Source organism: Tenrec ecaudatus, chromosome X (genome assembly GCF_050624435.1).
Source record: "Tenrec ecaudatus isolate mTenEca1 chromosome X, mTenEca1.hap1, whole genome shotgun sequence".
NCBI classification, from domain to species: domain Eukaryota; kingdom Metazoa; phylum Chordata; class Mammalia; order Afrosoricida; family Tenrecidae; genus Tenrec; species Tenrec ecaudatus.
The window spans coordinates 153,553,027-153,580,169 of NC_134548.1; the positions used below are offsets into that span (position 1 = coordinate 153,553,027).

The 27,143-nt window shown below is 41.5% G+C and overlaps 1 pseudogene; it reads left to right on the forward strand.

Annotated features, from left to right (window-relative positions):
• Positions 1-14,118: 14,118 nt before the first annotated feature.
• On the forward strand, positions 14,119-23,809 carry LOC142433803 (carbonyl reductase [NADPH] 1 pseudogene; annotated as a pseudogene).
• The last annotated feature ends 3,334 nt before the right edge of the window (positions 23,810-27,143 follow it).

Consider the following 27,143-nt stretch of genomic DNA (forward strand, 5'->3'; position numbering starts at 1 on the left):
GCTTCACTTAAGATTCAAAACGCCGAACAAACGGCAGCCACCAGTCTCATTATTTTACAGCCATACTTTTGGTCTTTTGGTTTTATTGTGTTTTAAAAGGGTGCAGTGATTATTTTCCGTTAATAAAATGGAGACTGGATGGAAAAGGAATGTATCAATGCTCTCCTACCACAATAAAAAGTCTTTTCCTCCTAATTGTAGTTCTATTTATGCAGTGAAGTAAAACAAGAACACCGGTACCCTTAAGCTTTTCTCAGATGAACTGTCTGAACAGGAAATGTTTCTTTTCTTTTCCCTGATTTGGAGAACTCAGACCTTTCCCTGGAGGTGGAGCTATTGAATGATAAGGGCTTCTGTTCAGAGACCTGGAGGACTTCTCATTATTTGTTCGCTAGTTTGTCAACCTTGTCTACCGGTTTCCTCTTGACCCTCCTCTATGGAGTCTGCCTTGTTAGATTTGGAGCTAAACACTGCAAAACATAGTTTGCGTGTTGGTTGGTTGTGACCCAGTAAGAGCATAGTTCTATCACATAAGCAATTTCAAAAGGACTCTCTCTCTGTCCTGAACTGTGCCCTGGGTCCAGCCTGGCTTAGATGGTCCTATAGGTGAGATGATAACCGAGTGGGAAGGGTCGAGACAACCAGCACAGTCTATGTTTCCTTTTATTGGACTTCCCTTAGGAGAGAAGTCCGTGTGTGTGTGTGTGTGTGTGTGTGTGTGTGTGTGTGTGAAATTTCATTGGTGAAATAAGAAATGCCTTATTGCCAGCAATTTCTCACTGAGAAATGTCCTGGAGTTAACAAGCAGAGATGATTTGGGGGAACAACAAAAAAATGCATTTTTACTATCAACATAAATCCAGTGCCTATAACTGATTTACAAATCATTCTACATAGTCAATTTTTACATGGAAAAACTGCTGCACTCATATGGTATTTTTGCAGCTGAACACCCAACACAATATGTAAGTGAGTGGCTAGCTGATAGCATTTCTTGGAGACTTTACCATACGTAGGTATGATACGTTATCGGCTGCAGTTGGTAACCCCAAACAAGGGATTTCCTTCACTCCATTCACTGACATTTTAAATGAAGACGCTCAAATGAGTGACATCAGTGATTTCAATGGACTCATCACTCGCTGCTATGTAGCAGGCCATTATGTTTCACTTTGCTAACAAGCTGATAACCCACAGCTCATGCCAACAACTGTGGTCCTTCCAACAAATGACACGTTGGATAAAGAAATCTTGACACCATCATTATGCACTTCAGCTATTCCATCAGGCATCCCTTCCTAGATCACTTGCAAACCTTCCGTGAGCTTTGAGCCTGTTTTGCTGGCATCTCAGAGATGTGAGGTGAAGCTTCTGCCATGGAATGGCATTATGCAGCTATACACAATGAAACACCATCTTTATGTTCAAGATCCTAGATTTAATCTTGCAAATGAGACTGCAGGGAAGCAAGCTCCCAAGTCTTTCTCCAATAAGAGGACAGTGTTGTGAAAGAAATTGAGTGGGAGAAGGGAAGCAATCTCCCAAGTCTTTCTCCAATAAGAGGACAGTGTTGTGAAAGAAATTGAGTGGGAGAAAAGAACAAATCACTAATGTAGGGGAAACATGAAGGGCATCTTTGTGGTGGTTGTCTTTGCCAAGGGTACTTGAAACTTCGTGTTCACAGTGTTGAAAGATTATCGTGCTTTAAGGCATCTCTCTGGCTCTCCAAAATGGAAAATCATGATGACAACAATGATTAGAAATGTGTACAACTCATTCTTGACTGCATCAGTGGGCTCCAGCATGACAGCAATTGGAAGGATGGCACAGGACTGAGCAGTGTTTCCCTCTGGTGTGCACGCGTCATGATGAGTTGGAACCAACAATAGCTGAACGGCATCATTTGTGTGTGTGCATAAAACCGAGGAAGTCTTAGCCTCTAGTTTGCATGTTTCCAGATTACATGCATCTGGCGCCATTCGATTCCATATAAGTGCATATTAACTATCTGCAGAATGCAGGTATGTGAACACTGAATTTACCCCAGGGCTGTGATTCACAGTGTCATCATTTTGAATAAGTGAACAGTTAGGATGTAGTGCTTACGAATCTGCGCACAGGACAATAACCATTTCTTCCATTTAAGGGCAAAAACAAGATATTTTAAAATTCATAAATACACCACTAGGATTTCTATAGAGCAAATATTAAGAAAATAAATTGATAGAAGTGAATCAATCCAAACTCTTGATACACAATATTTTTAATCAAATTTCCTATGGTTGCTTCTTTTAAGTGATATAAATTGAGTATCCACATTTAGAGGGAATATGTTAATTAAAATCATTCTGGAAAGATCATCATGCATTTGTTTTTAATTTGCACTCATATCTTTAAGCGTATAGTCTTAGGCATTTTTGCTTGTTGTTTGGGTAGAAGAAGCATGGATCCTGTAGCTTGTACATACGGAAACATATTTCGTGCATATGTGATGGTCAATAAAGGACCCATGACTTGTGTGCACACAAGGTAAAATATATGCTAAAACCCATTTATTCCATGCTGAAAAAAGGACTGCAATTGCTGCGCTGAATGTACATTGAACGATTGGCATAGTTATGCCTGATTTTTTCAATGTATTGTGTCTAAAGTGAAAGAAGGGAGGGACCTCCTTGTTCCTCAAGTTGAGCTTTGGCCTCAAGCTTGTGTTCCTCTTCGCTCCCTCGCCCCGCCCCACCCCACCCCCTACTTTTTCCTTGGTATCACGATGGGCTTTTCCAAACCTTCTTAACCAGTTAAATTCAAAGCACAAGCTGACCGAGCATTCCAGGAACTTCTCTAGTTCACCCTTTGAAGAATGTTCTCAGGCAAGGCTTTCGTGCTGGTCCTCCTTGGTTTCATTAGGCATTCTAAGACTCAGGGGGTGGCTGTATCTAATTGAAGCCAAACTTCAGTCATTTCAGAAAACATCCAATATTAATCTTGAACTTATTGTGTCCATTTAAACGGTTTGTTTCATTAAATCCACTGGGTGTCCTGGCATCAGACTGTGTTCATACAGACAATTCAGAAGGGAGTTGTGCATCTACTCTGTGGCAAGACAATGTCCACCAGTAAATAATTGTTGAATGAATCAATCAATCAAATTTAGTTTTCACTGAATTGACTGCAAAACTTAATTGCCATTTTCTTCTTGCTTACTTAGATATTTTATACAAAATTATAATAATATGGAGCAGACTGGTCTGTGGGATGTAGGTCATCTCTCTCAAAATTTCTTGGGCCCAACTCAGACAAATGAAATCAGACATCCCAGTGATCAGATCAAACCAACGTGACAGCCATCAAATTGATTCCCGCTCATAGGTGAATCTGAGAGTTCTGGAGGTTTTAGAACGATTGTTTTATGGAGAATGAAAAAAAATGCAAACCTTTGTGACCAATTTGAAAACCTTTGTGACCAATTTATACACTTCTTTCCCAATGGTCCTTTAACCACTCAGAATATGGAAAAAGACTGCCAATTAATGAACTCCAAATGACTTTTGTCTCAGGCCAATTCCTCTCCTCCTTTCCACCCATACAACTTTGGACAATTGTCTCAATTCTATTTCATTTTGCCAAGATAAAACTGCCACCCATTCAGAGCCACATAGTTGTAGATCTGTAGACAAATTGGTATCTACAAGCAGGGAGTAGATTCCTCAGCATGTGTTTATTTGATTTAACATTTGACTTACATGCAAAACGTAGGCCTTTTTGTATTTCATTCCCATTCATTATGCCAAGTCCTCCTCCAGCTTTCTGTGTCAATGATCATGGCATAATAAAATTGGTAACATTATAAATACTGTGCTGTCTTAAGAATTTCTAGCACGTTCTGAATCAGAAAATAATGCCCTTGCTTTTTCTATAATGAGTAAGAACAATAATTCCTTCACCTTTTCTATATTTATGTTAGACATTACAACAGTGTTAGCTGGGAGGAAAAGAGAACTCTGAAGTTAACTTTTGGCATTAGGGATGCTAAAGGAGTGTTTTCCCATTATATTAAAGAAAATACCTATTTGAATGCAGCAAGGAGTGATCTTTAGTTCTTTTGACTTTCCTAAGCCACCGAGGGCTGTCTGCTGAGTCTTTTCAATACAAGTAATTCCAACTAGTAATGAGTTTGTCTCCAAATTTCCTTCTTACTGTTTTTTTTTTTTAGCTTTAGATGATTTTAAACTCAGAATTTCTTTCTTTGTCGAATCAGTGATAGTTAGGGCAACTGACTTAAAAGGAGAGTTTCTTTGCTTTGTTTTTATTTTTCCTCTATTTTAAATGTCCAACCTTTAGCTGTAGGTAAAGAGAAGAAACTCTCTAAGAAGGGTGGTGGTGGTGTAAGGCTGTGTCTTCTCTTTTCAGACCCCACCCCTGTCTTTTTTCCTATTCTACATTGAGATGCTTAAAACTCTACCTTGAGAAGTGTAAAACTCGGTTCTCCAAGTCAGAAGCAAATGCCATTGTGAATCTGCCCAAAGGTAGACGCAGTGAAGGAAAAATATTTTAACCATATTCAGTAATATATTTATTCACTGCAAATGAAGGGAAGTGCATCTTTGCTTTTGTTAACAGTGATGAAGCATTTTTCATCTCCCACGCCCACCCCCCAAAAAAGTAAAAAGAAAACTGGCTTTTGAAGTTAATTTTTTTGCATTTTGAGCCTAGTTGCTCTCAAAAATACAAATTTCTTCCAATCAGCGTGTTGATTCATATCAAATCTTTCTATCTTGAAGACAAAGTTTAATAAAGCCTCCATAAGTAGTGTTTGCGGAAAGGAATTGTACAAAGAAAGCAACTTTATTTTCGTCTGTGACTTCTTGCATTTTTAGCCCTTTCTGTTGTTGTTATTGACTTAGAAGTCAAAGTTTGCTCAATGTAGCTCATCTAATAAAAGTAGCCTCACTCTGTAACATTTTCAGCTGCATGGCTCTACATTTTACGCAAATTCTGCAAACCTTTCACTATCCTAGGCATTTTCAGTACTTTTTTAATTGTTTTTTGGGGTCTTTTTTTATGTCAGAAATTCTACTGTAGGTGTCCCAACAATGTTTTGAGAATGAATGAATGCAATCATTATAATGCATTTGCCATTAATTGCAATATATGTGTGTTGAATACCTTTGAGGTGTTGAAGGAAGACAGGTATGCAAACTAGGGCCTTGGGGCCTCATCTCTAAACTCCTGCATATGAAGAGATACAACCCCTGAAAGGTCACCCTCACAGGCTGCTGTTTTGAAATGTCCTGTTCTTCCTTGCCCTTTAGATTTGGAGCGGATTCAGGGAGCTAGCCGGTTGCTAATACCGTGTCCTCAGTAAGTAAAGGAGCCCCCTTCCCCGTGGTGCTGTCTCCAAGTTGTTTTCACTGGCAATTTGTGACCTTCTCTGGACTTTTAAAGACTCTCCTGATTGTTCCATAAAATGCAATTTCCTTTGTCATTTCAATTTCTTTTCTGCTGTTTTAAGAATGGGGCTTAAAAGTAAGATGAAAGCCGGATACTTTCCATCATAAAAAGTTGTAATGACAGGTCTCACTAATTAAAGTGTAACAATGGGAAGATTAACCTTTCAGTTAGCTCTGTGTGGAAGCTATACCGTATTCTCAAAACCCCTAATTCAGAACAGATTGGCATACAACATCTTTAAAATATAAACCCACATATGGCTTTTATTACAATATGCACACCAAGGAGAGGCGTGATACAGTAGGGCTTCCCAAATGCAGTAAAATAGGAGAACTTCCCATTCCAGTGAAAACCTTACAGGCGAGCCATTCTATGACTGAGCCAGGACAGATGATAAGGAGAGTTGGAGGGGCCCACTGTGGAGCCAAGTCCTATGCTAATGATCGTGGTGCATCAGCCTCCGAATTCCATGGTATCACGGAAGTAAATCGAGCAAGTGTGCTTTTTACTTAGTGTCTTTCCTTCCCTCAGCAAAAGAGTGCATCTTCAACCCTGAATTTAGAAAAGAATTCCCTTTTCTTGTGGCTCCAAGAACCACAATGTACTGAAGGCACTATTGGAAAAATAGTCATCTCACAGGACCAAGTGTCTGAAGTCACCGACAGGCATGTGATGTGTAAAACATGGTACGCACACAGTGGGTCTTTGTCATTGGGGGGCAATACAGGGGGGGTGGCAATACATTATCATTTGTCTTAATAGCATCTAACCAAAACACTTCTCTGGAGATCTAAAAATAATCAAGACATCTGGAAAAATCTAGGTAGAGGCTAGCTGATTAGGCAAGATAGAAGAGTAAGAGGAGAATTGTATGAACCCCAATAAAATGATTTTTTTAAAGTAGGAGGAAAAAGTGTATTCATGTTTGCATCATGTTTCAAAAGTAGTTTGATCTACAAGTTTAGCTTTTCGGGTTTTTTCCCCCCGAACTCAGCATGAAGGAAAAGAACCCCACATTTGCAGCTTTCTTTTCTTCTTCTTTTCTTTCTTTCTTCTGTCTATTCATCCCCTTACACCCCCACCTGACTCCCCTCTGCCTTTCTTTCTGTTAAACTTTCAGATTAGGTCCAAATTCCTGATTTGAAAACAAGTTAAATATCTCTTATTTTAAATAATATACTACTTTGAGAAATGAGGCTCCTGAATCACATACACTTTGTCGTCTTGAATTTCTCTTGGCTATTATTCCAATCGAGACATCTGAACCAGGCAGAAATATTGGGTATGGATGATTATATTTTAATCCTAAGGATACAATGTTGTGGCTTGTCTCCAAGATGAAATAACTACAATTCAAATACTTCAAAATGTGTGCTTCTTAAATGGAGAGCTGATATCGGGGGCCCAAGAGGGAAGAGAATGCTTTGGGGAAAAAATGATGGCAGCATATGTGCAAATGTGCTTGACACAATGGATGAATGTATGGATTGTGATAAGAGATGTGAGAGTCCCCATTAAAAGTATTTAATAAAAAAAGTCTGTGCTCCTTGGTAAAAAAACCCAAACAATTTAATGACCAACAGCACAGCTCTGTATAAGATGACTGTAACTGAAGCTTCAAGGCTAAAGAAGTAAACATGTGCAAAAAAAGCATAGTAAAAGCATGCTCACTGTATCTAATGCAGAGAGATCACTCTTTCCTTCACGTCTTGGATCCCAGGAATTGGCATAGTAGATTGTTTTGCAATCAGTGCAATGTTTTATAATCCTTCTCCACTTTTCTCTGGTACATCTACCTCTTTTCACAAGTCCTAATCACTGTTTCACCTGGACCACTGTCTTTGCTTATTGACTGATCTTTCCCCAGGTAGGCTCTCACCAGTCTTGATTTTGTACACACAGTTGTCAGATTCATCAAGAAGCCATGGTTGGCTTTGGCTACTAGTGAGGAGGTCAGCAGTTCAAACCCACCAGCTATTTCAAAGAAGAGATCTGGAGCTTTTTGTGCTACAGTAAAGATCACTAATACCTGGTGGACACGACTGAAAGTGAGAAACACCTGCAAATATCAATTAATAATTGGAATTTGTATTGCACACAGCATGAATCTAGAAACCTTGGAAGTGGTTGAGAATGTTCTGGAACACGTTAGACTATTCTAGGCATTAGTGAGCTGAAATGGATAGGTATTGGCCATTTTTCATCAGAAAATCATACGACTTACTAGGCTGGGAATGACACAATCAACATTTCAAGAGCTATCGAAGTAATGCCTATCCACATCCAAGAAGATCCAACTAATATAATTATGATGGAAATTTATGCACCAACTATTAAATTCAGTGATGCAAAAATTGGAGAATTCTACCAACTGTTTCAAAAGTTGATCAAACACGCAATTAAGATGCAGTGATAATGCGAAAGTTGGAAACAGAGGAAGAAACAGTAGTGGGAAAATATGGTCTTGGTGTTAGAAACAAAACTACATATCAAACGGTAGAATTTTTCATGACCAACGACTTTTCATATCAAATAACTTTTATCAACAGCACAAAAGAGGACTATACACATGGACTTCTCCAGATGGAATACCCCAAACTCAAGTTGTCTACATCTGTGGGATGAGATGGTGAAGCTCAATATCAGCTGCTAAAACCAGACCAGGGGCTAACAATGGCTCATATGTAAGGCCAGGTTGAAGTTGAAGAAAATGAAAACATGTCACTGTATCCCCAGCTCACGAATGGTTTTGATGCATTGAACACTAAAACCCAATGAGCTGTGGGAGGCCATCAGGACACCAGACAGCAAGGATGCAAAGGGCCCTTAAAAGGCCAGGAGAGAAAGAGGACAGGAAATCAGAGGTCAGAAGAGACTCTGACACTTGGGAGGAAACGCTGAAGTCAAAGAGCTGAACAGAAAATGTCACAGGGCAGCTCAAAAAGACAAAATAACATAATATAATGCAATGTGCACGCACCTCACGTTACCTCGCGCTAGAAAATCGAAAGGAAAGAACGCTCGCAGCATATCTTACACTGAAGAAAAAGTCAAGCTTGGAGTGGCGATGTTGAGAAATTCTATGGGCAAAATGCTTTCAGGATGTAGGACACGCCAGAAGAAGGTGGCACACGTACAGAGTTTTGAACAGGAGGGAAAATGTGAGGAGGGTGGCAGGAACATAAACCGGGTAGGGCGAACAGGTTCTCTTTCTGTGTGGGACGTCTCCACGTGAGTGAGTGCTTCAGTCATAAAAGCCCCTCAGACTGCCTTCTGGAACAAACGAGATGGGAACCAGTCTGCTTGATGATGTCCATTGGGTTTAAGCAAACTACCCTCTCATAGCTAATTCCCCGTTTTCTAAAGATCAATTACATTAGGATTTGTTTGGGGGCGTTGGGTGTATCTTTTTGCACACTGATTTTCTCCCAATAGATTTGGCATGACCATCAGTCTGGTGCAAGAGGTTTTGTCTTCCTGTGGACTGCAATTGGAGGAACGTGCTGAGCTGGACATGGCTAGTATTTGCTAGACAGGCAAATGGGAGCCTCACGTAGTATTAGTTAAGAGGGCATGAGCCTTTTTATCTAGAGGTGAGGAGTGAGATTTCCCCAGAAGGAAATTGATACCCCTGGCCAGCATACACTTTGGTGCCTCCATTTATAACACTTGTTTCTGGGTATATTTGACCCATTGATTCCAAAAATAGAACCAGTGTTCCCTTATCAGCTCCGGCTTTTGAGATATAGAACATATGCTCCAAACCACTCGTCCCTCTTTTCACCCATAAAAACAAACCAGGATATTTTTATGTAATGTTAGCTAGCCTGAGATGGAGGTAAGTGCATACTGGCTGTATTAAAAACAGTTGGTGTTGTACGAAATATTTGGGTCAAATTATACTTCACATGGTGTCCTTTAATCCGGAGATCGATTGGAACAGTGCAAATTACAGGAAGCCATCATTTACTTGCAGGGATTGTCAATTGTCAACTAATGGTGATAAGCTTTCCCCAGTTCTCTTTATGCCACACCCTCCTTTCAAACCCCACCAAACACTATAAAGTTCTGTTAAAAATTACAGCCTGATGTATGATCTATGGGAACTAGGCAGACATACTACTTTGTTGTTTGGGGGACAATATTAGAAGATGACATGACCTGAGTGCAGAAGCCTGTCTTGGTCTTCAGTTTAATCCTTCTATTAAGGGGACTCCTATGAAATATTTGGCCTTTGGCGATTGACTAACTCCACGCAGCATAACAGTTTCCACTTCCATTTATGTTATGAGGTATTTCGTGATTTCATAGCTATTTTTTCCGGCTACAAAGTATTCCCTTGGGTGTATGTACCAGAGTTCCTTTATCCATTGGTCACCTGATGGGTACTTGGGCTATTTTCTCTTTCCTGCTACTGTGAACTGTGCCACAGTGACCATTGGAGAACAATTGCTGCCATATGGCAGAGTTCTACAGTCATCCCAAATCTATAGACACTCCTACAAGGGTAATTAGTCAGCCTCACTGGCAACTGTGATCAAGAGTAGGGGAGGACATGTCTACATCAGCGAAGGCGATTACACTTCTGATGGTGAGTAAACAGAGGGGAGAGGACAACCAGCCAGTGAGAAAAATCCTCAATGTTACTTATACACTCCAAGTGAACATTATGTTCCCAACGAGGCATTCCTGACTTAGTTTCTCCCAACTCCTAATGACCTTGGCACCATGCTATAGGCAACTGGGAAGTGGGAAGCTGCAGCTCTCGCGAGATGTGGGAAGCCACAGCTCTCGCGATGTGGGAAGCCGTAGCTCTCGCCGCCATTACAAGATGGCGCCGGGCAGTCAGGGCGGTGGCCCAACTAAGTGGTAAACAACCACTTAGCGCATGCGTGCTGCTGAGATGACGTAGTCATAACTCCACCCTGGAGTATGCAAACGAAGGTTCTGGCGAATGCACCAATCAATGTATGAGGTTTTGGCAAATGCACCAATCAAGGCACAGCACGTCCCCATAGAGCATATATAAGCAGCAGTAGTTTGGGGCTTCGGGGTCTTTTTCCACATTTGCAATCGAACCCACATTAAACGCCTGTGGAAGAATCCTGTTGTGGCGCCTCTTTTCTTGCTGGCGAGACCTGGCGTGCGACACTGGGACATTAGACTCTAGCCTTTCAAGGTACACATAGACCCTTCATAGACCTCACCCTAAGGACCTGACGGACGCTCACAAAGTGAACTGGAGTTTTTACCCTAAACTCACTGTAGCAGAGCTAAGGGACTGAAAGACTCCCTTGAACTGAAAACTGAAGTTCCCTAGTTGGAGAAGGAGCAGAGCAGATACTATGCCAAAGTTAGGGATTTTTCTGTATAGAGAAGTCAGGCTGGGTGGCTCCACCAAGACAGCAACAGGATTAATAAGTATTGGGGGGCACAGAAGGAGAGGTTGGGGAGAACGTGAAGTCCACAGCAGTGGCTACAAGAGAGAATAAATGTTCCAAAGTTGATTGTGGTGATGAATGTACAAACCTTCTTAATAGATTCACAGCCTAACCTGCAGCGTTATGCAGAATTAGAGAAAGAAGGATCCTCTTGTTGAGGTAGGTACAGGAGTATCATTTGAAGTAAACATTTCAGTTCTCTCCTGGAGTCCCTGCATGGCATAAACATTTAAGCATTTGACTATTAGCCAAAAGGTTGGCAGTTCAAATCCACCTACCGGTGCCTCAGAAGACAAGCCTGGCAAACTGCTTTTGAGAGATCATTGTCCTGAAAGCCCTATGGAGCATTTCTATTCTGCACCACATGGGGTCGCTGTAAGTCAGCATTGACTCCATGGCAACGGACTACCACAAGGTTCCTATTAACAGAGATTGAGCCAGTAGGCCTGCAATAAGCTTTTGGAATCCTATTTCTAGCAGACTCCTTGGTGATTCCAATGCACAGGCCGGTTTGGGATCCACGCCTGTTGTGTTTGTTTAAGGAACCCTGGTGGATGATGAAGCCGGCCTGCTAACCGCAAGGTGAGCACCACCTAGTCTTCTTGAGAAACGGAAGCTGCCTGCTTCCCGGAAGATTACCACCTCAGAAACCAAAAGGGGTAATTCTGCTCTGTCCAATAGGGTCGTTATGCGTCTGAATGAACCTGATCTGATGCCTGTGGGTTTGGTTTTGGGTCTCTGGGCTAAAAACATGACCTCTGCTTCTTCCAAAACTAAACCGAACTCACTGCTATCAATTTGATTCAGACTCATAGTGACCCTATTAGGACAGAGGAGAACTGCCCCGTTTGGGGTTCCAGGGCTGTACATCTTGGTTATTATGTGCCGTCAAGTCCATTCCAACCCATAGTGGCCCTCTGCACAACAGAAGGAAGCACAGCCCTGGCCTGCTTCATCCTCACCATCGTGCTTATCCTTAATCCCATTGCGGCAGCTCTTGTGTCAGTCCATCTCTTTGAGGGGCTTTCTCTTTGTCTCGGACCCTCAACTTTCCCAAGCATGATGTCCTGCTCCAGGGACTGGTCTCTCCTAACAACGTATTCACAGTGTGTGAGACTAAAGTCACCCCATCCTTGCCTCTAAGGAGTATTCTGGCCGCATTTCTTCCAAGACAGGTTTGTTCATTCTTTTGGCAGTGCAAGGGCCTTTTCCATAGTCTTCAGCAGCACCATGATCCAACGGCGTCCATTCGTCTCCACTCTTTATGGGAGCAGAGAGTCTCTTCTTTCTCCTCCTTTTGAATCACCAACCTGCAGTTAGCAGGCCAACTGGTAACACATGACACCAGCGGCCCTCCCCTCCTGTGTTCCTTAGGGAGTAGTAAGAAAAGTTAGAACATCTCTCTGATGGTGGAAAAACCATGTGCAACTTGATGGGTACAGGCAAGAGAGATTGCTCTGCTAGACTCTGACTCATGTTGATAATGAGTATAGGGTTTTTTTTTTTTAATGTAAAGATGAAACAAAATTAAAAAGAGGTGGGAATTTTTGCCCTGACTACCTCCTTCACAAGGCAGCCAGAACCAAAGGAGGAGAGGATGGGAAAGGCTGGAGTAGCAGAAACTGTCACACAACCTCAATGCTCTTCAAAGATGAGCATGACTTTGATACTTTGAAAAGAATAGAAAAGTAGGTTTTTTTCTTACTAGAGAGAGAAGAAGAAAAGTGATGAGAACATACATTTGTGTAAATCACATCTCATATTACATGCTCTCCAGGAGTTGAAGATCCTTTTGTTAAGTAAAGAATCACTCAAGATTTCTCCTTTGTATGAATACAGAATTATTTATGGTAGTTTCCTTGGGTGAGACCCATGTATTGGAGCACATAATAGAAATGCCAGAAATGTTTATATGAGAATTGAGTTTGGGAAAAGTTGACACCTTCTTGCCTTTTAGATATGCATTTCAGACAAGCAGCATTTTTTAAAAAACATGTCACACCCATCATGAGATATCTTGGGAAGTTACTAACCTAATTTACATGCAGAATTACCCTTTGTTATTTATAAGGATAGAGTATTTCCATATTCTTTCGGGTATTTTAGAAGGGCTCAGATAGATTTCCTACCTTTTGAGCTTCTACTAACGAGTCTTTCACACCACCAGGTTTACTTGACCTTGGGTCCAGTGGATTGCAACCCCAAGTGTGAACAGGTCTCTTTCCCCAAGGTCTGTTAACTTCAAAGCCTCAGGAGGACCATTTGAATGGTAATATTGTTAAGCACTGCCTGGTCTAAGAAACAAACACTCATAAAGTGTCTTCTGATCATCCTTCCACCACGCTTTGGTCCGCAGCGCATTTGTCCATGTACCCCTAGGTGCACTTCCATGCCTCACTCCTCACCAGGGAGAAGTGTTTCTCTGATTGTTTTACTTCCTCAGTTTTCTCCCTGTGAGAACCGTAGTAGGGAGCTCTCTCTTGACCTAACAGATGGGCACAAAGCACCTTTGTTTTAGGTGTGAGCTGAACTTTCTTGAAATCTGAGAGCAGCTCCTCCTTGGATTTGAACTTTGAAGACCCAGAGATAGAAAGTTTCCAAATGAGGATCAAAACGCGTCAGAGCAGGGCACGCTGATTTGGCCTGGCAACCCTGGCAGGTAGGATTACTCCGTTCCACCGCTTAAGAGAGGGGGCTGCAGCCCTGCTGCATAACCACTTGACAACTGTCTGTTGTTGGTGCCGTGGGTGATTGGAGAGAGCGTGAGGATAAATCAGTGGGACTTATCTCCACCACCAGGAAAGCAATTCAAAGCATGTCCTAGTGAATGCCATCCTTCATTCAACAACTAATGTCTGTAAAAGACTGTTAGGTTCACAGCAGTGTGGAAAGCACAAAGAAATATAATTGTAGTGTCTACAGGAGGTCAGTGTCTAGTGAACACGATGATATCCAGCAGACACAGCAGTGGCACAGAGTGGGGGGTCCCTGGTGCCCCTGCAGTGGACATGAGCAGAAAATGAGGAAAGAAACGGTTTCTGCCAGATGGTAGACAACTTGAACCAGTTGGAAACGCTCAGCAATACCCGAGGGACACTTCGTCAGGGCCTAAGGTCTTACATTAGCTGATAAGGACACAAGTCAGGGAAGTATAGATCTATTTTGTCCCTTGACTGGGAAAGCCTAAGGAAATTCGCGTTAACCTAATCAATCAATCAGTGCAACGGGCATGGCTTCCCCTCTTGGAGAGCTTCCACACACGGCTGAGGGACTTACAGACTTCACAGTAAAAGAAGGTTTATCAAAAGTGACAAGTGGGGACTACAAGAGTTTCCTGAGGAAGGTTGGCCACCATTAAAAAAAAAAACAAAAAAAACCCAAGTGATTCACAAAGCTAGACCGATAAGAGGTGCTTTCCTTATAAGAAGCCTGCCGGCTACAGGAGGCTCCTCACTCTGGGATCAGGAAAGCTGGGCCAGGCTGCGGAAGGCTGTTGTACGAGTTGGAGTGTGGGTTACACACCGAGTGAAAAGCTCCGAAGACGGGGTGCACAGACCTGGGGATGTGGAAGACCCTTCTGGTAGCCTGGCAAACACAGGGTGGGGGGCAGTTGCAGGCTCGGGAGAAAAACTGTTGGCTGCGAGATTGCTAGAAGGCAACAGAAATGCTCAAGGGACAAGGAAACAAGGACTTGGACTACTGGGGAGAGAAAGTGGAATTGAAAAGAAAGGAAGAAAACTGCAAGAGAGAAAGGGAAATGGAATTGGCAGGTTTGGCTGACAGACTGGAATGTGGTCAGTCAGAGATCTACACCAGACAGATTGACAGAAAAACGGAGGATCCAAAAGAAAGAAAGCAAGCAACAAACCCTGCCCCCCCACTCCGCCCCGCCCTCCCGCCCCAGCAAAAAGACGCACTGGGAAAAACCTGAAGGAACTTCTTGGTATTAGAATTCCATTTTTGAGTAAGGTGACAGCATGTTTTGGGGTATCTGAACTACTCTCTTACTTCCTCCCCTCTCAAAGCACTACAACTGTTCCTGGCTAGATTTCTCTAACTTAAATGCACATATCTACCATTTGTATTTGTGCCCATTTCAACAAAGAGTGATCAAACAGAACACAGAGATTATTGAACATTGGACTACGTGCTGGACTGCTACCACAAGGTCAGTAGTTCGAAACTACTGGTCACTATGCTGGAGGAAGATGAGACTTTCTCCTCCCATGAAGATTTACAGAGACACTTTGGGGCAGTTCTAATCTGCCATACAGGGTGGCTGTGCGTCCGAATTCATTCCATGGTACTGAATGTGAGGGGGAGTGAAAATTTGGTGGTGGTTCAAACAAAGAAGGGATAGTGCATGTTGAAACTCAGGAAAGGAGTTGTATCCTTTCGCCATACTTATTCGAACTGCATGTAGAGCAAGTCCGAGAAACTAAATGATGAAACCTGAACAACGGTCATGGAGCCGATTCTGACAGTAGGACTGAGTAGAATGGCTCCCTAGGGATTTCAAGTCATTTTGAGGAGAGTCAGTTTAACAGCCCAACATGTAACCCACTCTGCCACCACGGCTTCTCAAACTGGAAGCCATGAGGATGGTATGAAGGCTCATTATAACCTACAATATGCAGATAGATGTGTCTGAAGAGAACTTACGTACTTTCTGATGAAGATCAAAGACTATCTTATTACCCTTCAACATAAGGAAAACAAAAAACACTAAGCAGCATTATGAAACATGGGGAAAACACTAAATTTGTCAAAAATTTCATTTGACTTGGCTTCATAAGCCATGCTTTTGAAAACAGCAGTCAAGAAATCAAAGGACATTTTGCAGTGGTCAAATCTGCTGCAAAAGATAAATGAAAAACATTATAAATTTAAAAATCCCTTTGAGGACTAAGATGTGCCTGACCCAAGCCATAGTGCTTTTTATTGCTTCATATGCATGTGAAAGATGGACAATGAATAAGAAAGACTGAAGAATTGATGCCTTTGAATTTGTGTGCTGGCCAAGAATACTGACTGTATCCTGGACAGCACAGATATATCTGGCTTAGGAGATGTACCACCAGAATGCTCCTTGGAAGCAAGGATGGTGAGACTTTATCTCAAGTACTTTAACATGTTATCAACAGGGGCCCATCCCTGGAGAAGGACATTGTGCTTGGTAACTGAAGGGTCATTGAAAAAGAGGAAGATATTCAACAAGATGGATTGACAAAATGGCTGCAACAATGGGTTCAAGGAAGCAATGGTTGTGAGGCTGGGGCAGGACAGGGAAAGGCTTTCTTCTGTTGGTCATTGGGTTGCTATGAGTCAGAATTGATTCTATGGCACCTAACAACATCATGAGCTCATGTAGGTGTTTTCTGATTTTAATATGAAAAAAGAGCACAATATACATGTTGCTCTTCAACTTACTTTGATTAACAGTATATCATGGTTATGTATCTGTATTATATACAGATTTTCTTCATTTTAACAACTCTGTAGCAGTCCATTGTATCATTACAGAACTGATCACAAATATGTTTTTTCCAAATGTATATTCTTTTAACCAATGCTGCCGTTAATATCATGTTCATTTACATGGGTAAGTGTTATAGTATATGTACCAAAAATCGCCACTAGTGGGTCTTGGGCGATGTGCAACTCAGCATAATTTCATATCTACTGGAGAATCCTCCTCCAGAATCCTTATCTGATTCAATTCTTCCATTAACAGGTTAATAGCAAAACCTTTTCATGGATGCCTATGGCAATTTGTCAACCTGCTCTTCGTACAACTGCAATAAATACTAGTTTGCCCATTGGAAGGGATTATAATAGTAAACAGAATCCTGATGAATGAAGGGTTTCTTAATGGAAATAACCAGAAAGTCATTACTTGTAAATATATAAACAAGTTGATTATAGCAAGAGCCTGAATACTTCTAATAAGCATGTGTGGATATTAAATTAACCATGGTTCACAAACCATCCATGGATGCATGGTTGATTGGAAATAACCACCTCACAGTGGTTACACAATTCCTCGCTGCCAACTGCCTAATGATATTTTTTTGTTTGATTATTATGATTGGACCAAAACATACGTCCAAGCACATGTATGTTTCAAGTGAAACTATTGCTTTTTTTTCCTTTTTTGCTTTCGACTGAGTATTCCTTATCAGAAGGATTAGGAAACTTTTTTTCTTCTTGATTCACTAGATATTTATTGAACATGTACAATTTACTAGACGGACCCCTTCTTAATTGCTTTAAACTATATATAGTTTAAGTAAAACCAAGTTCCTGCCCTCAAGGTGTTCATAGTCTAATACAAGAACATCATATAAATTTAGCATTGCCTATAAAACCAAGGCACACACTGGAGATCCCCTCGCAGAGGGGTCTAGGGGAGGAGATGAGTCAGTCAGGGTGCGATACAGCGCCGATGAAGAATACAGCTTTCCTCCAGTTTCTAAATGCACCCCCCCCACTACCATGATCCAAATTCTACCTTGCAAGTCTGGATAGAGCAGAGGATGTACACTGGTGCAGAGAGGAGCTGGAGGCACAGGGAATCCAGGGTGGATGATACTTCCAGAACCAGGGGTGTGAGGGGTGATACCGGGAGGGTAGAGGGAGAGGGGGTTGGAAAGAGGGAACCTATTACAAGGATCTACATGTGACCTCCTCCCTGGGGGATGGACAACAGAAAAGGGGGTGAAGGGAGACTTGGGACAGAGCAAGATATGACAAAATAATAATCTATAAATTATCAAGGGCTCGTGAGGGAGGGGGGAGAGGAGATGGAGGGGGGAAAAAGAGGACCTGATGCAAAGGGCTTACGTGGAGAGCAAAAACTTTGAAATTGATGAGGGCAAAGAATGTACAGATGTGCTTTATACAATTGATGTATGTATGGATTGTGATCAGAGTTGTATGAGTCCCTAATAAAATGTTTTTTAAAAATGACTCCTGAAATCATCATCTATGTGGTCAGTCCCTGACCAGAGCACTAATAAAATGTTTTAAAACAAAAAAAAACCCCAAGGCACGATGAGGAAAAACCTGTTTAAATGAGGGCACCAAAAGGAGGAGCTGATACCAAGGGCTCAAGTAGAAAGAAAATGTTTTGGAAATGATGACGGCAGCATATGTACAAATGCTTGATAAAATTTATGTATCGACTGTTATTAGAGCTGTAAGAGCCTCCCATAAATGATTTATAATAAATAAATGAGGCCACCAAGATAACCATTATACAAGTTAAAAAGAGAGCAAATCCATCTGGTTGGGGAAACAGGGAAAGGCTTCATACAGGAGAGATGCCTTTGAAAGGTGCTTTAAAGAATGCATAGCACTCATTCCCTGAGACACTTGCTTTTGGAACCCCGTGGACACCATGCTGTGAAAAGCTGAGGCCACATGGGGAGTCCACTGTATAAGTGATCCTGTCAACAGTCCCATTTGAGCTGAGCTTTCTAGTGACCCCAGCCCAGGTGCCAGACATAAGTGAAATTGCCAGTGAGTAAAGCCACCTCTGGACATTTCCAGCCCCCAGCCATCCAATCACCCCAGTCTTTCAAGTCTTCCCAGCTGAAGCTCCTGACTTTGTGGAGCAGAGAACACATTTTCCTACTTGTCTGTCTACATTTCTGACCCCCTGGAACCATGGGCGCTAAAGAAGTTTCCCCTCTGCCTCCACAAAAGAGGGTAGGGTTAAAATTTTATGGGAAATTGCCAGCAAAGGAAATGACAGCAGGGGAGCGAGAGAAATCACAACTGTGTTCATGAACTGAAGGGGAGGGGAGTAGTAGGAGACCAGACGTGGTCTGAGAGTTGCCGCTGTTGAGTCCGCCTGACTCATCATGGTGATGCGACATACAATGGAAGTAAACATTGTCCACTCCTACTCCCTTTCCGTGGTGGAGTGTGGATTGGACTAGGTCCTAGAGTAGAAAACATTAAATGACAAGCAAATGTAGCCTATTTGGGCATGCAAGAAGGATACCAGCAAAAGTTATGAACTAGGCTATTTAAAAAAAAATCATTTTATTGGGGGCCCGTACAACTCTTATCACAATCTATACATCCATCCATTGTGTCAAGCACATTTGTACATTTGTTGTCATCGTCATTTTCTAAACCTTTTCTTTCTACTTGAGCCCTTGATAAGAGCTCCTCATTTTCCCCCCTCCCTCCCTCATGAACCCTTGATAATTTATAAATTATTATTATTTTTTTGGTCTTACACTGACCGATGTCTCCCTTCATCCACGTTTCTGTTGTTGGTCCCCCCGTGGGGTGGGGGTGTTCTAGGTAGATCATTGTGATCAGTACCCACTTTCTCCCCACATAGGGTATTGTTTGTGAGCCAGGGAGAGAAACATACTAATAAATGGTTGGCAAAAAATAAATTTTACATGACATCTTTTTCAATTAATCTTTTACGTTTTAAAAAAGGTGAATGTAACTTCTCACTCACTTATGAAATATTTATAATTTCTACACATCTAAAATTGCTAAATATTTTAAACTACCTTCTAAGTTTTTCCCCTTATTCCTTACATTATTTTGGCCCCCAGTTTTGTGGTGAGAAAAAGAGTCATATCATTGGGGTTTGGGGTAGGTTCTTTTAGTGACACAAGTGCAGTCTTTGTTAGAAAAAAAAATTGTTGTATAAAAATGAAAGATTTATATTTTTAGTCCATTTTTAAGTGGAGTCAGATTTTGCACTATTGGGACTAAAATGTGCGATTTAGCGTCATTTCAAAAGAGGTTGTGTGGAAATTCTTTGGAAATTATAAAAGCACTATGCAAATTCAAGGTTCTCTTATTACTATTACTGAACCTTTATCCCATAAGTCTAGAGAGTAATATATTGCTTATATTTCTTGCTTAAATCACTTTGTGCTTTATGCCTTGTTAAAAAGCCTGTTGCCTTAAAATAAGAAGTATAACACATGAATAGCTTCCAAAGAAGATTAAATCCATTCAGTGTAATCACGTTAACAACCATGTACCATTTTTACACCAATAAATGCTGATTAGTAATTCATACTTTGGAATATATTAAACACAAAACAGTCCTTTTTATGTCTGGATGGTACCTTTGATTTGACATTAAAGGAAAAATCATAGTTCAGTAGGAGTTTGAACCATGCATGTATATGTTCCATATAGTTGTTTAAAGACATGCTAGAGAACTTTTATGCTAAAATTGAAAAGCACATGCTATATTAGATAGCATTCTCACTTGAAATTTGTCCCTCAAATAACACATTTTCCCCCTCAAATTACAAAAGTAACAGCTACCATTTATTAAACATTTGCACAACGGTGGCAAAAAGAGCTCAGGTGGCACTGCCGAATAAGCAATGGACTGCTAACCACAGGCTGTGTTATGAAAGATGAGGCCGTCTCCTCCCAGAACCTTGGAAATGCTATGTAAGGTCAGCAGGAACCAGAATTGGCGGGATGGCAGTGTTTTTTTGTTTGTTTGTTGATGTGGTGACACAGCAGGTTAAACATTGGGCTGCTAACCACAAGATCAATGGTTTAAGCCTACCAGTCACTTTCTGAGAGAAAGATGTGTCTATTCACTCCTGTGAACATGTAGTCTTGGTAGCCCAATGGAGTGGTTCCACTCTGTCTTATTGGGTCACTATGAGTTTGTAGCAACTAAATAATAGTTAGTCTTTGTTCCTTTAAAAAAATTTTTTTGTTGTTGTTGCAGTTACCAAGTTTACTGTTAAAATATGTGGTTTTTCCTTTGAAGGTGGCCTGCTTTTTCTCCTTTGAAGTTTTTAGGATTTACTTTGATGTTTTTAATTTGTTTGAATTGGTATTTTCATAAGTTTCACTACAATATAGTTAAATGTGAGTTTATCTATCTTGGTTGACACTTTATATGAACCCTTGCATTTTCAGGTCTTACATCCAGAATTCAGGAACATTTTGTGTTATTGGTTTCCAAATTTCTCCCTTCTGGTTTTGGAGTTCCTGTTATGCAGATGTTGCAGGTTCCGTGTTTCTCTTCCAATATTGAGCCTTTTATATTTTCTATCTCTTTATCCTGTTCTGTTGCCTTCTTGGACAATTCCTTCACCTCATCTGTATCCTTTTTGAATTTAGTTTTCTATTAGAAATTATAAAAGCTCAGGCATGGAGTTATTTGTGCATGTGTGTATATATGTTGATGTACATTGCATAGATATGTGTGTGTCTGGAAGGACTTATTATCAAGCAGGGAACCTCTGAGGTTATAATATGAGCTTTGTATTTGTTGTGCCTCTCCCACTTCTACCCTAGGAGTTTCTCTTTTTCCTTGGTTCTAAACATTAAACCCATGAAGTTAAAGTAGAATGACATGTGTGTTGGCATACAGCTGTGGTTATATGCTCTTGCTGGTGGCTGAGCTGGTGCCTAGGTGATACTCTGTGTCCTTCTGTTTCCAATTCTATTTGCTCAGCCTTCCCCACACTGGTGCACACTAATTTCTCTCTCATTAAGTCTTCCCGTAGTTTCTATTTTCGATTCTGAGATTTCAAACCTCCCACGTCTCAACACATAGATATTTTTGGATTATCTCCAAGGGTGGGTTTAGGAGAAGCTTGCAACCTGTGTCTGAAATGGAAAGTCCAATTTGAATTTCTGGTTATAAGTGGGTGTTGAAAATGAGAAACAAACATTAGGTTTGGGTTTTTTAGAAAGCCCTAAGTGAGAAAGTTTGAACCGTTGATCTGCTTAGCCATTGTTTCTTTGGGAAATAGGAAATACTTTGCGTTGTGTGATCGTTGAGTGACCGATCCTTACAGTGCAAGGCATACTGTAATAACTCACTGATTTCTATCATTTCTAAGAATTGCATATACAAATCTGTAGTCTTCAGGCATTATTTTAAAAAAACCTAATTTTATCTTGAAAATTTCTCTAATGATTAAAGTTGCTTTTAGGGTGAAAAAGTTTCTAAGTTTGTGTTGATTTATAATGCTGAGTGAAAATCAAATCAACAAATGTTAATAGTGTACTTACTGAGTGCATGATTATCAATACGTACTATATCATATTAGTGTAAACCCTCTCTCTCTTTTCACCCATGCATATTGAAGTAGTTTTTTAAAAGATTTTTAACTTTCAGGGCTCTCTAGCCTAAAATTATAAGCAATAATCTAAAAGAAATTTAACACTCACACACTTACATAAAAGTCTCTCCAAGCTTAGATGCTAGATGAAAAGGTTCAGACTACAACAATTGTGTATATATATGTATATATGTGTGTGTATGTATATTTAACCTTGGAAAACAGGCTGTATAGAATTCCTTACTGGGTTTAGGAAACACCACTATAATTAAATTTGGGCATCTGCTATATATTTGTAGTGCTCTTAATGCTGCCAAATTCTTGCACAGTTTGGGCATGTAGAACCAAAGATGTTTTTATTTTATCTTGTTGAATGGGTCAGGTAGCAAATGTAATGAGATTTATTTCAGTTTTTAATATCTGACTTTTAGTCTTGCCGTTAAATCCCCTTATACAAATGACTTTCCAACAAAACTTTATATAACAATGCTTTTTAAATTTTTCTAAGTCCCAGACAATGCTCCATTTATTTCCAGAAATATTTGATGCTGCCGAATTCTGGCTGAGCTAGCACATGTGGTTTGTTCTTTTGCCATAGATTTTTTTCACGTGCTGCTCTTAAAAGCCTAGCTTCACTGTAAGGCATCCGCTACTCCTGTTTCCTTCATGCTTCCAAATGCGTACTGAATGCTTTAATGTGCAATTGAGCTAGGCATATCATGATTTGCTGGAAATGTGTCAGGAAGATCGAAGCTTTGCTTCTATTAGGATTTGGATTTGATATGTGTCCTTAGAACACAAACACAGGCAACCATAAAATAAAAGTAAAATTATCTCTAACAACACATGTAGGTACAGTCACAAAAGATTAGTTCCTTGAAAGGAAATGGTGGCCTAGAATAACTTAGAAAACAACCACAATTCTTTGAATATTTAACAACTTAGTCTTATACCATTTACTTTTGTCCACACTGGCTTTATGAAAAACACTCAGCAATGCTTTGTAGCCACGTTTGGGAGCACATCATTTAAAAATTGATCACTTAGGGGCTCCGCTCTCTGCCAAGGTCTCCAGATCTCTTCCACTCACCGCCGGCTCCACCTGCAACCATGACCTCCCACAACCGCGGAGCGCGACCGGGCGGCCGTGCAGCAGCTGCAGATGGAGGGCCTGAACCCACGCTTCCACCAGCTGGACATCGAGGACCGGCAGAGCATCGGTGCCCTGCGGGACTTCCTGCGCCGCAAGTACGGCGGGCTGGACTTGGTCAACAACGCGGCCATCGCCTTCAAAGATGCTGATCCCACACCCTTTCATATCCAAGCAGAGGTGACCCTGAAAACCAACTTTTTTGATACCCGGACCGTGTGCACAGAATTACTGCCTCTCGTAAAACCCCAAGGCAGAGTGGTCAATGTGTCCGGTGAGGCTCGTGTCATTGCACTGAAGCCTGCAGCCCAGAGCTGCAGCAGAAGTTCCGCAGTGACACCATCACAGAGGAAGAGCTGGTGGCCCTCATGAACAAGTTCATAGGAGACGCAAAGAAAGGGGAGCACAAGAAGGAGGGTTGGCCCCACCATGCACATGATGTGTCAAAGATTAGCGTCACCGTGCTGTTCAGGATCTACGCCAGGAACCTGAGTGCACAGAGGCCAGGCGACAAGATCCTCCTGAATGCCTGCTGCCCAGCGTGGGTGAGAACTGACATGACGGGACCCAATGCCACCAAAAGCCCAGAAGAAGGGGCAGAGACCCCTGTGTACTTGGCCCTTTTGCCCTCAGATGCTGAGGGGCCTCATGGAGAGTTTGTTATGGAGAAAGAGGTTGAGCAGTGGTGAGCTGGACTCACAGAGTGATATCCTCGGCCACCATTTCGTTCCTACCTTGATTAAACTCCAGAGCAGTTATCTGATACTTGTCAACATTTCTAATCCTACTAGTTCTTCTGTGATTCCCCCTCCACCTCCTAGCCCCAAATGTTTTAAGGGAAAAAAATATGTGTAATCTGTGACCAAGAATTAGTAGATGACTAAAAGTGGCTCTTGATAAAAAAAATTGATCACTTAGACTTCAACAACAAAGAGATCATCCAATTTAAAAATGGGCATAGGACATGAACAGATACTTCCCCGATGAAAACATTCAGGCCAGAGGAAATGACATGGGTGCCACCTCTGACCTCCTCTGCTTCATCAGGGAGAAGACTCCGGCTCCGCAGCAGGCCGAGGCTGCTTGTCACAAGGCAGAGGTCAGACATACCTTCCCCCTCCATCCTTCCTATATCCTGTTCTAACACCGATCAGTCCTCTCCCTGCACGCTGCTCTTTGCTAGGCTCCATAAGCCACCGCAACAGTCACACAGAACTCCCAGACAATACGTGCAATTGTGAGAGTTTCTGAGGGGAGATAGCAAGTTACCACAACCAGGATCAGAACATATTAAGAATGAATCTTTGACTCCCAGCAGGAGCTCTTCGCAGGCAGCAGTCAGACCTCTCTCTGGTCCTCCGCTTTTCAGCCGCCTGGTTCCTTAGCCTTTGTCTCTGTGGGTCAGGAAGCCCACCTGCCGCTCTGCTTCGTAGGCTCTGCAACGTTCCTCTGCTCTTTCTCATGGTCTTCATGCTGTAGCCTCTGCCACTTCCGACAGGGATCTTGGTCATACTCCCCTGGTGGCTGCTTTTTCTCCATGGTCCTGGGATCCTCTCTGTTCTTGCTTTCAAGATGGCTCTCTTAGAGCCAGAGAACTGGCAAAATGGACCAACCCCCGAGTTGGAGTTCTTTACAACTTATTTGTGTGGTCCCACTCAATCATGGACTGCCAAAAGGACAAATGAATCTTTCTTGGAAGAGGTACAGCCAGAATGTTCAGTAGAGGCAAGGATGGCGAGACTTCATCTTACATAATTTGGACATGTTGTCAGGAGAGACCAATTCCTAGGCAAGGACATCATGCTTGGTAATGTAGAGGGGCAGAGAAAAAGGAAGACCCTGGACAAGATGAATTGACATAGTAACTGTAACAATGAGCTAAAACAGGAACAGTTGTGCAGATGGCTCAGGACCCGGCAGTGGTTCTTGCTGTTGTGCATAGAATCTCTGTGGGTTGGAACCATCTCAAGGGCACCTAACTACAGCACCTAACTAACCCTCAATCATTTGGTGAGAATTATAGAGCGAGGGATCAAAAGCAAACAAAGCAAATTCACTTCTTAGCAGCGCAATTCTGACTCACAGTAACCTCATGAACAGAGTAGAATTGTCCCTGTGGGCTTCTAAGGCTGCAAATACAGAGAGCCTCATCGTTCTCCCATATCATCGATAATGGATTCAAATGGATGACCTTTGGGTTAGCAACCGAAACCCTAATGCACTATGCTACCAGGGTTCCTTAGAGGGTTTGATAGAAGAGTCATTTTTAAGCAATTTCATTTCCCTAAAGGTGGCTAGTAAACACCTCAAAGCATTAGTGGGCCCAGAGGACATTATGCTGATTGAAACGGGTGTTCTTGTTAGGTGTCAATGAGTTGGCTCCAATCTTAGTGACACTATGTACAACAGAACTAAACACTGCCTGGCCCGGCATCATTCTTACAATTGTTATGTTTGAGTTCATTGTTGCACCCGTTGTGTCAATTTATCTTGTTGAGAATCTTCCTCTTTTTTGTTGACCCTCTACTTTATCAAACATGATAACCTTTGCCAGGAGGCTTTCTCTCCTAATAACATCCCCCAAAGTATGTTAGATGAAGTCTCACCATTTTTGCTTCTAAGGAGCATTTAGACTGTATTTCCGCCCAGACAGATTTGTTCTTCTGGCACTCCACGGCACTTTCAATATTCTTCACCAACACCATCATTCAAATGCACCAATTCTTCTTCAGTCTTCCTTGTTTATTGTCCAACTTTCACATGCATATGAAGCAATTGAAAATAACCATAGCTGAGTCAGTCCCACCTCAGTGGTCCTAGTGACATCCTTACTTTAAAGAGATCGTGTGCAGCAGATTTACCCAATACATATGTAGTTCGAATTATTAACTGTTGCACCCATGAGCGTTAATTGTGGATTCCAGCAAAAAAAATCTTAGACCACTTAAATCTTTTCTCTTTTCATGTTGTTTCTTGAGCCAGTTGTGAGGATTTGGGTTTTCTTTACATTGAATTGCAATCCATACAGAAAGCAGCAGTCCGATTTTCATTACCAGGTACTTCCAGTTCTAGCCTTCAGCACGCCAGGTTGTGCCATTTACATATCACAGGTTGGTAATTAGTCTTCCTCCAATTATGATGCCATGTTCTTGTCCATATTGTTGAGCTTCTCTAATTATGTGGTCAGCAAACAGACTGATTAAGTACAGTGACAATATAAATTCTTTACAAAAACCTTTTCTAATTTTAAACCATGCAGAAGTCCCTTGTTCTGTTCAAATGACTGTCTCTTGGTCCATCCATGTACAGCTTTCACCTTCAGTACAAGGAGGTGTCTGGAATTCCTATTCTTCTCAGTGTTATCCACAGTTAGTCATGTTCTGCCCAGATGAATGCTTTCGCATAGTCAATAAAATACAAGTAACATCTTTCTGGTCTTCTCTGTTTTCAGCCAAGATCCAGCTGGCATCTGCAACGATATCCCTGTGCCACATCCTCTTCTGAATCTGGTTTGAATTTCTGGCAAATATTATATGAGACCGCTACTGTAGAAAGCCAAGAAAAGATTTATGCACACAAGGATCATTGTTTGACAGTTATAAGGACTGGGAGATCCAAGGAAGATATCCGAATCACTACCTAGAGGTTAAACCTAAACCCACTGCTACGGAATCCATTCTGACACATAGCAAGCCTACATAGGATTTTTGAAGTTGTGAATCTTTACAGGAGCAGATTTCCTCATCTTTCTCCCAATGGCGGCTAGAGGTTTGAACCTTTGAGTTTTAGGTTATCAAGCCAATGCTTTCCCAACAGCCCCAACATATGTATCAGTGTGGATGAAAGGAAAGGCAATGCGTAGTAAGGGGGACACCCGCACAAAATGATCAAGGCAAAGGAAGAGACTGAAAGGATCATAAAAGTTAAAGACATCAAAGCAAACTCTATTACATGCTCAAAATCTGCCACATAAATATAACAGTATTTTTTAAATTTTTATATATTTTTAATACTAATATTTTA